This window comes from Passer montanus, unplaced genomic scaffold (assembly GCF_014805655.1).
Source record: "Passer montanus isolate IOZ18808 unplaced genomic scaffold, ASM1480565v1 scaffold45, whole genome shotgun sequence".
Classification (NCBI taxonomy): domain Eukaryota; kingdom Metazoa; phylum Chordata; class Aves; order Passeriformes; family Passeridae; genus Passer; species Passer montanus.
The window spans coordinates 10,828,894-10,842,142 of NW_024369373.1; the positions used below are offsets into that span (position 1 = coordinate 10,828,894).

The 13,249-nt window shown below is 39.0% G+C and overlaps 1 long non-coding RNA gene across 1 annotated transcript; it reads right to left on the reverse strand.

Moving 5' to 3' along the window:
• Nucleotides 1-1,337: 1,337 nt before the first annotated feature.
• LOC120508111 lies at nucleotides 1,338-12,806 on the reverse strand. Its single transcript, XR_005628926.1, has 3 exons — nucleotides 12,675-12,806; nucleotides 8,135-8,222; nucleotides 1,338-1,891 (listed from the first exon to the last, which is right to left on the reverse strand). It is a non-coding gene; the product is annotated as an uncharacterized LOC120508111 (long non-coding RNA).
• Nucleotides 12,807-13,249: the final 443 nt, after the last annotated feature.

Genomic DNA, 13,249 nt, shown 5'->3' on the forward strand with positions numbered 1-13,249 from the left:
TTTTCAAGAGTGAATTCCAAGCAGGTGGTAACCAAGCAACAGCTCACCTGTACAGGGACTTTGATCACTTGACAAAGCAGATCAGAGCAACACAAGGGAAAGAGGACTAGAGATTACAATAAAAAAAAAAAAAGCCTTTTCTTGGCCTATCAGAGAGAAAGATGGAAAATAGCCTAAGAGATGCAGCAAAAAGGAGCCTGATGATTTGGAGAAGAGAGCAGCTGAAGAAAAGGGCTCATGAACACTTTAGTAACCATACTTTAAACAGTTTGTTTTATTTCAATGAAACTGTGTTGCTTCCCCCAGCGATAACAGAAATATTTGGGGGAACAAAGAACAGCTACTTCCTCACTCCAGGCTTGAAAAATACAGTTTTTTTAAGCTTTGGGCAAGGCAGTACCCAGGTGAAAGAGACCTTGGCCAATAAGGAAGAAATAATGGACATACAGAACTTCAAGGGATTTGCAGGGACAAAATAGCAGCAAAGCTGAGAAGAAAGCTGTTGAAGCCTAGGGTGAAATCTGCTTCAGGATCTAGGGGCACATACTGGGTAAACAGGGGTGAAGAAAAAAGTATTAGGAAATTACATGCAGAAATTAATCAATATATAGGAGATGAAAGGTAACTGTCAAAAATAACACCTATAGTATATCAAAAACAATGGAGATGGGCAATAAGGAACAAACAGATGGCAGGGGGGAAGAACAACAATAATTTTCAAACACCTCACAAATCCATTGATTGTAAAGTTCAATTTTATCTCTTGAGGCTGGTGATAAAATAAGTATATCTCATCATTATTACTCCTCTATCTGCATATTGCAGAACTGTTCTGATGCTGCCTCCCATATGAATTAAAACTGCATTTGCCTTCAAAGGAAGTTGAAAATTTGTCATGAGGACAAGATTAGAGCCTGGATTTGTAAGTATTTATTTTTTGTTGGGAGCACCTGGACTAGCCTCAGACAGGAAATGAATGTGGGCAATAGTCAGACTGGTACTTTTTCTGAGGAACCTTGGTATCCTTTTCTAGTGCTTAAGGTCGCCCCACTCCTGAGGGAAAACAGGGAAGAACATTTTAATTAAAAATGAACAGCCACAAAACTTTATAAGCCATTTTTGCAATTTCATTATTCCAGCTAAAGAAGAAAGATTCTAAAATATTATTAACATCCCTTAAAATATTTATTAAGAGATTTAAATTAGCTGTCTGAGTCCAGCAGTATTGTAGTGATTCTATTTCTTTGGTATATCCAAGGTAAGGACTATAATAATATTAAAATAACAGCAAGAGCATTGATGATGCAACTGAGTTAACAGTTTATTTTCCTCAAAGATTGGTAATTATTAAAGCACAGAGTTTCTCCTTATTAAGTTCAGAGTCCACTCAAGATCCTGGGGATCCTGAGCAGCTGCTTTCTCTCCATGAGTTAAGAACAGCTGCAAATGACAATGATACAGCATAAAATGTCTTGTGTGTGGTGAGTACAATTAAAGATTTTCTCTCTGCATTTGTTTGAAGGCTGACAGCTCAGCTGACAGGGCAGCCAAGTTTATGCAGTTTTCTGTAAGCTCATTGACAGTTTTCCCTGTGAAACTCTTTCTGGCTCTCTTCATCAGGTAAAATCCTGAACCTTTGTCAGACAGCTCTTTCAAGAGCAAACAGGATGAGGAGTCCCACCATGAGCAGCTATGAAGTCTCATTAAAAAAAGTCTTTCACACTCTGTTGTCCTTGTTCTGTATTATAATGATGGTTTGCCATAAAGTGCAAAGAAATGTTATTCTAATGAACTGAGGAGAGGCACTGCAACAGTGAGGCATGATTAACGAGCTGAAGTCGTTCATGAAGTCATTTTACATGTCTGGCTGGTGACCTTTGAATTTGAAGAACTGCATGTAAAATATAATAGGAGAAATTATTTGCTTAGCATACACTGTATTCATGGTTTAGCAGAGGGATTTGGAACGGGTTATGGTGAGGGAGAAAAGGCAATCCTGACAAAGTGAGATTAGTTCTTCCTCCTCTCTCCTTTTCCATCTCCAGATTCAAATGCAATTGAGGGCCTGATCTGTGCCATGAGCTCCCCATGGCTATGAGCACTTGCCCATATGCCATCACCTGACAGAATTCCCTTCCTTTGGTAAGGCCAGGGAACCTAGAGAGCATGCAACAGCTCAGGGAGATTCCAACCCTGTTTGGAGGGCCAGATGACACAGAAGAAAAACAAGAAAACAAGATTTTCTGTTTAGAAGGTTAAACTCCATGCTTTAGGTCTCTTCAGGGGGCCTATATCTTTTCCAGCCTATGTGTCAGTGACCCGCACTGTCAGAAGCAGCCAGCAGCCCCTTTCCCTCATGTGGGGTGGGGACAGTACAAACTGTACTCAAAATTACTGGAAATGCTTCCACATTGTCGACTGTCCCAGTTTCACTAGGATACCTGGGAACCATAACCCTCATAAGCCCACACAAAGCCATTAAGAGCACGAACCTCTACTTGGCCACTTTCGTACATCCCACATGGGATCTGCTTTTGTGGGACTGAACAGAGGATAGAGGCTTCAGGAGCCTTTGTTCAAAATCTTCTTGTCTGCCAATTCCTTCTTCTGGCCCTTCTTCTCAGCATGTGAGGTGCACCTACCAGCTATAGAAAGCATAATGAGGGACAAACTACACCCTGGTGAGGCTCCAAAGCATCCCTGACCAAGCGAGCAAGGTGCCAGGAACACTCACAGCAGAATGACAGGCTCACCCATTTGTGCTAAGACCTGCAGGACAATTTCCTGTACATTTTTGAATACAAAGGAAATGACCAAAGCTGATAGCAGGCAGGACATGAAGGAGGCAATGAGAAAGGATCAATTAACTACTTTGCTCAAAGTACAATGATCAAAATGACAAATGATCAAAGGCAGCAAAGAACACTACATGTGGCGCTGCAAGAATTCAGCTGTTCCCTTATACACTGCTGCTTCCAGTGTGAGGTAAAAATGGAAATTCTACCTGCTCCAGCATCTGCAAGAAGTAAGGAGAGAACAGAAGCTAAAAATACTGTTAACCTAGTTTGAAAGTTAAATACTGCTCTAATACTGTACATGGAGAGGAGGTTGGAACCTTTGTTACTGTTTTCTGACTCTGCTGCATTTTCACTCATAAATAAGAAAGAAAAGTTAATTGGACCACAACTTTGAGTACTCAGCAGAGAATTTTTCCTCTCATTCTGCTACCTTCTAGTTAAGCAAGCCCTATGCTTTTAAACTGTGCAAGCTTGCATTGCACAAGATGGTTTGGGCATGGAATGAAAGGTATTTAGTACTTTTCAGTCTCAAAATCAGAAAGAGTAGTCAAATAACAGGAAGAGAAAGGATTAAAGACAGTCTCTCCATACTTTTTAGACTTTCAGTCAGAATAGATTTATATTAGCTTGTACTTTCTTTCATGCTTCTTGCTGTGTATAAATGAATTAACAAGAGGAAACCCTATTTCTTCCTCCATCCATGCAAAAACAGTGACAAATTCTTGCTAGCAAATTCCCTTTAAAGTTTTCTACCTACTTTTGTTCAACTTTGCATTATAGAGCTTCCTTTGAACTACTGACTATATTATTGCCACAGTATCATGGAAACCTTAACTGCTATAAGACCAGTACAGTTAAATGAAGCACTTTTGTGTCCTCCCTCTCTCCACTCTCAGCCTGTACTTTCCTTCTTTTGGGATGGAGTATTTGCAAGGTTAGATGGAGAGCCAGCCCAGCAAACCTACCTATATCAAAATTAATTCAGCCTTCTTTTGCCAGGATAATTTTAAGTCAATTTGTCCCCCTTTCTCGTCCATTTCTGTGCCAGCATAAACACGTGAAGGAGGACAGGAATGAGCTGCAGGTCAGGGCAGGTTGGGAACACTTCCCAAAGCAGTGGAATTGATTTAAACAGACTTAAAGTTATGGCTAACCCACAACCTCTGACAGTAGTAGCCACATCAGATATCCCAATATTAACTCAGTAAATTATTCCATTAAAAAGTCTAACACAAATGACATCCTCAGAAAGAAAACTTCAATTTTTTGATAATTCTGTATTTTCTGACAAGGGGAGCAACAGAACAACTTTTTCCACAATTATCACTGGGAAGTATTTTCAACACACAGCATAGAGCTGCACACCTGTTTTAAGCCACTTACAGTTCCAGAGAGCTTGGATGGTGCTGTGAGAAGAAGTAAAAACCACTTGTTTTCCAGAGAGCCCCTCTAGGGTTGCCAGGCTCTCTCAGCAGACTGAGCAATGCCACAGTACACGGTGACAACATGAGGAGGAGCTGGTATGACATTGAGAATTCACTTGTGGGACACTACACAAGGGATTGGTTTAGTCTTTCCATGGTATGGAACAGTACAGTTTAAATTGTCTAATGAGAGCAGTAGAAGAGCTAAGTAGGATTTGATATTTTGCCTAATGAGGTGTGCAAAAAATTGCTAATGGATTTAATCTGCATAAATTTCTTCTAGCATACATATTCCCATGCACCCACACACACTCACTCTAAAACTCAATTGCTAATGATGAATTTCATTTGTTCCCCCACCAGAATTAAGACTATTTAATGAATTGTAATGTGTAGTTAATTATCACATTGGTAACTTAGATGTTGTTTATATTGAGGCTGGATGGGGGAAAAGAGGCTCCTTTCACAGCTATACCAGGGCAGTATAGCAAGCACAATGTAAATGCAGACACTTGAAGATGAGGCTTACAACAATTGCATAAACTCTGCTGAGTAACCAGAGTTTGTACTTCCAAGGAAAGATAAATTTTCTAGCTGTGTAAAGCACCTTTAACATAATAGCTTTTTCTCCATGACTACAAATATTAAGTATAATCAGAACAGAGCACTGACAAACCCTTAGCAAATCTGGGAAAAAATGGGTAAGCAATTCATTGTTACCAAGGATTCATTATATCACAAATTCACTGAATTTTCCTCAGAAGAGAGGAAAAATAAGAAATACTTTCCTCAGAAAAGGAAATGCATACAATGCATGGAATATTACATGTATTTTCCTTCTGGGGTGAAAAAAGGAGAGGGAACATATACAGCCGAATTGCACTTTGGGTGAGCACAAATCTGTTCCTGGAATGGTGTGAAGCTATACATTGGTGTCTCAAGGATCTCAAGTCTCTTGCCACTGGATTTTCTGGACTACTACTGGATTTTCTTCTGAACTACAGCAAATGCTCCTGCACTGGGCAGTTACACCACCAATCCAGTCCGTGTGTGTCTCATGTCTCCTTTCAGACACAGTAGTTCCTAAACACAAGTAGTCTCTGAAGTATTGCATTACTATATGCATTAAATTCAACATCTTGCTGTAGGATTACTGCACCTGAACTGTATTTTCAGGAGGTTTCTATTCATTAAATATGTGAAACTGTCTGTTTCTATCAGTAAAGGAGGAGCTGGAAACTAAGCAGTTCAAGAGGTGGGCAGCTCTAGAAAAGCTACTTCCAGAGGAATGTCCATGGCAGGGGGTGGAACTAGATGATATCCAAGATCCCTTCCAAGCCAAACCATTCTATGAATTTGGCCCAATCTTGACCTGTTAAATCCTAATTTAACTTCTGTAACTCCGTTTTGGTGAAAACCACTTTTTCATTTTGATGGTAGCCAGCACATCTAATACAAAGTAACTACGAAGGTTTCTCTGACTGATGAACAAAGGTTTGAAAGGTGAGAGGAAGAAAGAAGAGAGAAGAAATTAAAACAAGTGAGCAGCAGCGAGCTGGTAGAGGTTTCAGCAAGGTCTGCCACAGCACTACCTCTGGATATCCTCTTGGGGCTAAGCCATAAAAACACAAGTACAGCAGAGAAAAGATAGGTAGAAAATGGACAAAAACACAGCTAGAGATTTGAAACAGATGAATACAGCTACAGATTTCAAAATAAAATATTTTTGGACTTGCTGAATGCACCCATTCAATATAACTTACAAAGATTTGTATTCTTCAGTAACACACATCCCCAAATCGCTTTCAGAGCCTATTGTTACCTGCATTCTGTCTTTACTTCTACTTCCCATACAAATTTATATGTCAAATTTACTGAAATTTAACGCATAGCTTGCTTATCAAGTAAAATACCTCAGAAATGCTTTATAACGACAAATAGCTACATTAAATATAATACCAGATCACAACATTTGTACCCGAGACTTATTCCCTGAAAAACACAGACTATTAGTATTCCCATGACTCAATACCATGCAATATTTTTTATTTAAACTTAGCTTCTATTATCTACTGTGCCTAAGAAAATTATTTTAGATAGCAACTAAAACAATAAGAAGCAATATAAACAGTGATATTCTCTGTCCAGAACCTATTACACCTCAGCTGACAATAAGAAATTCTTTCCTGAGCTACCTATTATCTATTCAGGAGACGGAAATAACAGGACCATCTGGCTACTTGCAATAAAGGTGACAGTGCTCACCTCTGCTGTCCCTGTTCTGTGCAGACACGAGCATGGAGGTTTGATATTCCAGGTATGTCAGCCTTGTGAGGCTGAACAGTTGCAGCATTCTTACTATACAGGGGCAGAGTTTATTCCTGCCTTTAACCAGCACATCTCAGGACTTTAGTTATTTGAATGCCCTTCATCAATGAAGCTATTCCATAATAAAGGGCAAGAATTTCAAATGAAATATGAATGCAAAGTGACTCTGTGGACACTTATTTTGAAAGCATAAAAGTCACCTTCAATGTTGGAATCATATGGAGATAAGTTTCTTATTATCTTTTTAGAGAACAACCTGGTATATTCATGACATGCTTTGTTGTGACATTTTTGACAGTGGTTTACATGTACAAGTTTTTTTGGCAGAAGATGATATAAGCATAATAAATTAATTAATACTGATTCTTTGGTTTCTATTTCAAATTAAAAAGTAAGTTATACATGACAATTGCTTTTTGGTTTCCATAGCCCAGTCCATTTTTAGCAAACACTTACACAGGCTAATTTGGAATAGACCATGTAGCAGTTTTGTCCCCGGCTGTAAAAACAATTATTTCATAGGTGCTGTTTGTTGTTTAAAAGAACTCAAATTGTTTGCAAGGCTTCTAGATAAAGTTCTTAGAAATAATATTTGCAAATACTTTGTGATATGCAATATTAATATGGTTTTCTATATAATAAGAAGGTAATGCAGATATGGTAAATACATTCTAATTATGAACTACATTTGTGAGCCTGCCAATTCCCACTGAAATCACAAGAATTAGATTACTCCAGAAGCATAAAACTCCACATTCCAAATCATTAATTTTAAGTAGTTAGAAAAGGGGCCAAGGCATAACTGATAACTGGCTGAAGGGTTAGCGTGAAGGATTCTTTTAAAAGGTATTTTATGTTCTGTTAATTTTATGCATTAAATGCCACTTCAGGAGGTTTGGGAGTTTAGCTGCACCAACTGGTTTTCACTGAATTAGAAAAGAATCCTCTCATGGCAGCAGCAATATAAATCCAAAGGAGTAGATGAGGAGATACCTTGCTTTTAATTCTTTGAGTAAGCCGCTGTCATGATAAATTATAGGAAAGAAACCCTGGAGCTGTGTCTTTTCTTCTTTTTTTTCCAACACCTCAGAACTTCAGAAAGAAGCCAACTAGGTCAAAGCTAGCCACAACACAGTATATCAGTGTTAGGCAGATTATATGTAAGTAGGTTAAGTGATTCCATATATTCAGCAGCTTCTCCACTGACCACATACAATGATTTACAGGTGCCTACACCGGAATAATTATACAGTTGCAACATTATTCAGATCCAGAATATCCAGGAAATGTACATGGAAACACCTATGGAACTTGTCATGAATAAGCAACCTGTTACATTTTGTGATGTTTAAGACCAGATACCTGACCTAAAGACTGGCAGAACACTGAGGCATGGCTGAGGACATGACAGGCCAAGTACAGGGAACTTATTGGAAATGTTTATTAAATTTATACATTGGCCTATCAGATACATCACAGCAGGTTATGTCATTCAGATCTCATTGTGTCACATCATGCCTGTCAAATTATAACAGTGCCTGACTGGCAAAACTGCATCTAGAATCAAATTTGATTTCATCTTACCTATTTGGGGATTTTGAAAAGCACAGCAGATTATATGTCCTTTAAAGTGTTTTAACTTTCACGACAAACTTGTCCACTTGTTGTTCATCTGAAAAAAGAATATTCACGAGTGAGGGCCATGTGTAATACAAACATGCAGTAAACTGAGACCAGACAAAATGATAAAATCCAGGTAACAGATGAGCTGTGTTTACGAGAGTGTCTGAGAATCAAATCTGATTGGAATAAGAAACAAAAAGTTGTGACTTCACAACTCAAGCATTAAAAGAGCAGGACAGGTTCCCCAGGACACACTGAAGTCACAGCATCACACACCCACATGTGTCTGACAGCACTGCTTCATGTTTAAGTTACCAACACAATTTCTTAAAAAGAAAAGTGTGTCAATGCCTAATGATTTTATTTGTATTTTTATGCATTAAACAATGAGTCTGAGGTCCACAGGATCACTGCCATACTGACTGAAATAGGACCTGAGTCTTCCTTACCTTGCTCTTATTTTCAAGGCAGTTAAGACATCTGTACTTTCACACCACTAAAATAAAAACTTTCAGAATTGCCGAGAAGGAATTTTTTTTTCATTTAAGCACACGTTGTACAGTCTAATTGAAATCAACTTGCAAACTACTCTAATGCTGGCATGTTTCATGTTGTGCTGCTGGGCTTTAAAGCTGGGGAATCATTCAAACCACAAAAGATTTTCTGCTTCAAAACCTTTTTGCCACCAAAATGTGTCGCTTTGACAGGTGTGCTTTTTGAGCAATCTGAAGAGAGTTTACCAAAATGAAAATGCCTGTTAGAGAGCAACACCAAAATTATCTCAATTGCATACGGAGGTTTGAACCCTGGAAACAAGGACTGAATGCAATGCTCCACATTGCTGTTATGGATGTCCTTTGTTTGAAAAGAGAAAGTGCCTGCCTGTTCAAATCTCACACACAGGCATGTACACACATTTTGTATGTCACCAAGTAAACCCCAGGGTTCTCAGTTAAATAAAGTTCAATCCTGGAATCTAATAAAAATGGTGAACATATCCCAAATAGCAGCCACATGATGGTGGAAACTGTTGCTGTCTCTTATGACCAGCAAGTAATTAATGGCTTTTAAATTCAAAACTTTCCAAGATAAAGCATTTTCCTTGCAAATGAACACCTATTACACAACACGTTAAAACAATCAGATTCAGCTCTTGCCCTTCTAAACATCCAAAATATATAAGGAAAAACAGGAATGTAGATGCTGCACATCCTAAAATTGTGCCAGAAGTATACTAATTTATTTTATAAGGGATTATTTTTCCATATTTTACCTCATTTGTAGCTGTTTTACCATTATCTAAGACAAACTCATGCTTCCAAAATTATCTAATTGACACTGATAACTAAGGTTGTTCAGAAGTGTCTTTTTCATGACATTGCCACATCTCCATTGGAAAACAGGAAAACACACAATAGCTCACATGAGCTGAAAATAAATGCTTGAGGAAAAAAATTAAATGGTGAGTGTCATTCAATTTGGCACTCAAAGTACTTTTCACTGCTTCTAGGAGGCTGTCCTTGTCATAAGATAATGAAGAAAGTGAATGATACCCCTTTTTCTGTCCCTAAATATTTTGCTCCTAGGAATATTTTCCCACTGTTTCTACACTGAATACTGTTTTGTGTTATAGGTAGAGCAAATGAAGAAACCTACTTTAAGACTATTGCTCAATAGGAGTAAATGTGACTCATTCTGATAAAGAAAAAAAATTTAAGCATTCAGAGTGAATTACAGGTAATCCTATTTCTAAATTAAGTCTCTTATTACTTACAAATACCTGATTAAGCACTGATGCATAGCACTTGCTCTTCCTTCTTAAATTCAGACATCTACTTCATTTACATGCAATATTTTAAATGCATTTATTTAATACAATGCCTACCTCTGTACTACAAATTGCTTTTACTTGTCATGAATTCTAATGCTCATTTTTTATTCTGCTTTGAAATATCCAGCTACCCTTGGCTTTCTTTTCTCTCAGGCTTTGATATATTGGAATCATTTCCCCAGGCAGCAATCAGTGTTGATAAAAGAGTTGGAAACTCAATTCACAAACACATAGCATATTTGTGGGTAAGAGAACTAGTACTTTATTTCCACTGTGTATCAAAACAAACATGGGAATACTGCTTCCAATAGAACTGAGTTCACACAGCAAGGAAGACATACTGTGGATTTCACAAGTGGTGCTGATTTACAGCATTTAGGGGGTTATTTCATTTCTAGAGATAAAGTTCTATATGTGCAACTAACAGCAACACATCACCTTCAATCACAGAAGTACACGATGATGGCATGTACCTTAGTGGTGCTCCTTCTGCTCTTTCTCTGCCTTTCCTCCTCCCTCCTGCATTTGCCCAGCATTTTCTGCTCTCCTAAACACATTCCCACAGAGGCACCACTGCTATTGCTGAGGGGCTCAGCTGTGCCCTGTGCTAGAGTGACTCCAGAACCATCTGGAACCAGCTCTGTCCCACATGGAGCAGCCCCAACTGCTCCACAGAGATCCCAGAGCAACACCTGGGCCGGGACAGCTGGGACCCACAGGACCCTCAAGATCATTTTGCACCTGGCAGTTCCCCTCCAGCCACAGAAACCACCACTGTGACACCAGCCAGGACTCCCCGGACACCCCCCAGAATCACTCCTTCCTTTCACAAACAACAGAAAACCCAACCAGCCCCTCAAAAATGTTAATCAAAATTGAATTCACCTTTCTCTCAGCAATAGTAATTAATTGTGAAAAGAGCTGTTTTACCCTAGTGCATCCATGTTCCATTTTTCAACAGCATTTCACATGTGCTGTAAACCAATCTGTCTTATCCACAGCCTTCCAAAAGAGCAGATGAAAACAGTAATACATTAAATTACAGAATTCTGTTGGTTTTTTCCAAGAAGGTTCTGGAATGAACACAATGCAAAGCAGACTGCTAATCTGATTTAAAAGATAGATAAAATCAGCAGATCAGATGAAGTCTTCAACAGTCTCTGTCTTACAGCCGTAGTGAAGCTGCCATATACCTGAACCATTCCAGAGAACATATTGCAAATACACTACAGAAAGCCTTCCAAAGATAAAGAAAGCTAAATAAAATCCCCTGAGGCAAGAACAGCACTGTCTGCCTGGGTCTGGAAAATGCTCTGGCCCTGTGAGTGCCCCTTTTAGGAGCACAGTCAGCACAGAGCAGCTGGGCCACAGGGGTTTTCTGCAGAGAGGGGAGGTGTTCAGAGTGGTTGGAAGGACAGCTTCCATGAGAGAGGGATCTGGGCTACACTCAGCACTCGAGTCACACTGAACCCCTAATCCTTTGTTCCTGCTGCTTTCCTTCGGGTACATTTTCATTTGTAGAAATGATTGGAGACCTAAAAGTTGCTAGTAATAAGAACTGCACTGTAGAGTTTTGTGCTGTAAGTATGTCCATACTGACAAATCATTTCAGAGGTACACATTCCTCCCAAATTTTTAGACCTGTGAATAGCAGCAGAAGAGTCCAGTCAGAGAAGCCCTCCAGTTTTCCCACATTCTTACCAACAGGAAGCTTGATAAGCCTTTCCAATCACTTTATCACAAAGACACAAATATAAGTCAATATTGCAAGGGGAGGGACCCCTGTTCTCTGCTCTAGTTTCTTTTTAAAGTTACAGCACATGCAAATTAGGTAGAACTAGTAAACTTTGATGAAGTTACCAACACAATCAAAAGCTAAACCTCAATGCTTCTGAGATTTATTCTGTATATGTGTCTCCCAGCACAGACATTTCGCATCCTGGCCAGCCTGGGAGATGAGGTCAACATTCCTAAGAGTCAAGTAAATGCCAGTGGAACCTTTCGGAGGCACATCAGATTGGAACACACACCAATAGCAATCACACTTATAAACCTCACTCAATTACAGGCTTTTCAGCTCAGGATGAAAAACATGCCTGCCCTAAAGAAATGCATTTAGGCTTTCTCATTTCTGAGTGGTGAAAGAATTATGTCAGCCATCCATTATTGATCTCCTCAGGAAAGACAGCGTAAAACAAAGCAGCTCTGAAGATACTACTGCAACAGGGTTGTGCTGACTTGCCACCTTCATTTAATGATATTTTTACTTCAGAAAGAGTTCATCTTTTAGAAATACAGAAACATGCATCCAAAACATATCTTTAACTGAATAGAAACTAGTCCTAATTTTTAATATAAGCATTTAGAACATATTTAGAAAAAATTGTAAGACCAACTTTCTGTAGAGGACTAATGATTGATGTGAAATGGTATAGGAACATTCCCCTTCTGCATCCTCCTGGGACAAAAAAAAATCAAACTTCACAAGATAACTGTGCACAGCAAGAGACATTAAAGCATTTCTAGCAGATCATTAGTACAACTTTCCTGCCTATTTGCAGGGAAAACAATAAAAATGTTATTATATCACACTTTCCTAGGAGCCTCTCCCTCCCATCCTTCCAGCTTTTACTTAATTTTTGCTCCTGTTAAATAAAACTTATTTCTCACCTCAGAAGACATCTCACCCAGGAAAATAAATTAATATCTTTCTACCAATTACCAACACCTTCTAAATCTCTGGAGAAATCTTGCACAGCAATTAACAACCTTCTGGGCAAATCTGCTCTAGCAAGAGAGGACTACCACCACCCTCCCTCCCAAGCTTCTTCAAATACCTCAGCTTTAATCTGCTGAGCCACCCTTTGGATGGATTCACTTACAAATCGTTAGCACAAATGGCCAACACCTGCATCCTTGGGGGTTTGGGGGTGGTGTCTTCAGCAGGCACTTACTTACCAAGCTGCAGGTGGGACTCTGAGGGGGTGGGGTTGTTAAAAAAGTTCCCCTCTACCAAACTGTGAGATTCAGAATATCAATGTTTTTGATTTTTGTCTCTCTCCTCTTCTTTTCTCACTTTATTTTTTTTTAAAAGGCCAGTTTTATTGTCACATATGGGATAGATCGGGTTGCACTTAGCAATGATTACTGGCAACAATATCTTTTTCAAGGGAAGTGACTACCACTGTGCTTGTAAAATTTAGCAAGTAAGGTTAAGGTCAACAAAGAACCTTCTGACAGGGATT